The sequence below is a fragment of the Myotis brandtii genome, unplaced genomic scaffold (genome assembly GCF_000412655.1).
Source record: "Myotis brandtii unplaced genomic scaffold, ASM41265v1 scaffold191, whole genome shotgun sequence".
In the NCBI taxonomy this organism is placed as follows: Eukaryota; Metazoa; Chordata; class Mammalia; order Chiroptera; family Vespertilionidae; genus Myotis; species Myotis brandtii.
In genome coordinates this window covers 6,695,392-6,697,156 of record NW_005357115.1, presented here as the reverse complement: position 1 = coordinate 6,697,156, position 1,765 = coordinate 6,695,392, and the positions used below count along the sequence as shown (strand labels likewise).

Genomic DNA, 1,765 nt, shown 5'->3' with positions numbered 1-1,765 from the left:
AATACCTCCCGGGTGGGGGGCGGCGGGGACACGCCTCTCGGAAGGGCAGCCTACCGTGACCAATAGCAGGAGGGGCTCTGGAGGGGCGGGATTTCTAGTGGCCAATCCGGAGGCAGGTAGGTGAAGGCCGAGGGAGGGAGGCTGGGAGCGAGAGGGGGGCGGCCCGGGAGTCCCGGAGGTCCGGCCGCTCGGGTGCGCGCAGTGCGCGGCTGCCATTTTGGAGTCGGGCAGCTGCTATGGCGGTCGGGTCGGGCCCGGAGGGAAAAGGGAGGAGCCAGTCAGGTGGGAGAGAGTTGGTCACGTGAGCTCGAGGGGCGGGGTTAAGCGGGCTGCGGCTCGAGGGGAGGGGTCGACGGCAGCGACTGGCGGGGACGGAGGGTGGTCACGTGGTCACGTTCAGGAAAAGGAAAGGAAAAGTGATGAATGGACAGTGTGAGCGACGGGGCGGAAAATGTGAATGAGCCTCCGAGCTTCATCCAGCTTGGAGCCTCGTCATTACTACATTACAGGATCTGCGGGAAACTGGGCGCTCCATTTAATTCAAGTATTGCCATCCCTACGCCCAGCTGTCGCAAACGTGACTCCCAAATCCATGGAGGGGTGTTTGTCGCCCACTCTTTGCCTGCACTGTACACGGAAGGGCCCCCGCTCCAGAAATGGCCGAAAGGGTAGAAGCTTCCTAGTTGAGGCCTTGTGACGCTGCCAGGACTCTTTCCCGCTGGCCTCCTAGAAACCTGTCATCATTCACAAACTCTGTATTAGGTAAGCCCGTGATTGGATTCTGACGCCTCCAAACATAAAACAAACTACTGCCTACCCCGCCCCCCCAGCCCCCCAAAGGAAAAAACAACTTGCCTATGAGACCCTATCGAGCATTCAGTTCACGCTTCAAGTCCAGCCAAATTATGCTCCCTGTCAGTCCACTGAAAGTGCTCTTCTTCAAGGGTCACTTTTCAGTTCTTACTTGATCTCCATTGCAATATATTCTATAGATAGACTACATCCTTCTTGAAACTTTTTCACCACCCAAATGCACACCTGACCCCAGTTTCCCTGGAACTATCATTTCCCTGAAACTACAACCGCAGGTTGTCTTTCTCTTCAGTTAATCCAGCTCTGTTCTCTGTTGGCTCTTTGAGTCCAGAAGGGGATCTCGAGCCCCCTCCTCAGTCGTACATAATCGTTCTGTTGCAGAGTAGGTGGCCTAATCGTCGTGATGGCTGGGTACACCTTCTATGTGCGTCTGGGCCTCTCCACTGGAGCTTCACCAAGGGAACCCAGATACTTCCGGAAGTCCAGACAATCTGTTCCTTATCTTCTTTGGTAACATCACCATCCATTCCCTTAGGCAAGCCAGGAACCTGGGAGTAATCCTCCATGCTACGCCCCCACTGTGTAACACCTCTCTATCCCTTCTAATTTTGCCCTGTTGATTCGATTTACCAAATGCCCTTTCCTCTCCATTTCTACAGCCACGGCCTCACCTGGCCATTTATTCATCAGGCCAGTATTTACTAAGCACTTTACTAGGTGCCAGGGGTTATTTGAGATGCTTAGGCTGGAGTGATGAACAAAACTGATAAGGTTCATGAGTGGGGTGAGACATACAAGAGTCTATCAGTAAAGTAGCAAATAAACAAGATAATTCAGGAGATGCTAGTTGCTATGAAGACAAAGGCAAACAAACAAAAACCTACCCCACAACAACAACAAAAAGACAGGGACACCTGCAAGACCCTCCTCGAGTCTCTGCCTCCCTCCACAC

The 1,765-nt window shown here is 53.4% G+C and overlaps 2 protein-coding genes across 5 annotated transcripts in view; one reads left to right on the top strand and one right to left on the bottom strand.

The window, feature by feature from the left end:
- SOCS5 (suppressor of cytokine signaling 5) overlaps window positions 1-1,765 on the bottom strand; it is an 89,456-nt gene that overhangs the window by 55,844 nt on the left and 31,847 nt on the right. The window contains exon 1 of one of the 3 annotated variants that reach the window (XM_005864793.2): window positions 55-220. The exons of 1 other annotated variant lie outside the window; for it this stretch is intronic. The gene's annotated coding sequence lies outside the window, so the exon portion shown is untranslated. Of the gene's footprint in view, window positions 1-5; window positions 221-1,765 lie in introns of those variants that run through there. One more of the 3 variants, XM_005864792.2, reaches the window with a different exon arrangement.
- The window catches only part of PIGF (phosphatidylinositol glycan anchor biosynthesis, class F), an 88,241-nt gene continuing 86,700 nt past the window's right edge, over window positions 225-1,765 (top strand). Inside the window, exon 1 of one of the 2 annotated variants that reach the window (XM_014538469.1) lies at window positions 225-282. The gene's annotated coding sequence lies outside the window, so the exon portion shown is untranslated. Of the gene's footprint in view, window positions 283-430; window positions 763-1,765 lie in introns of those variants that run through there. The other variant, XM_014538470.1, reaches the window with a different exon arrangement.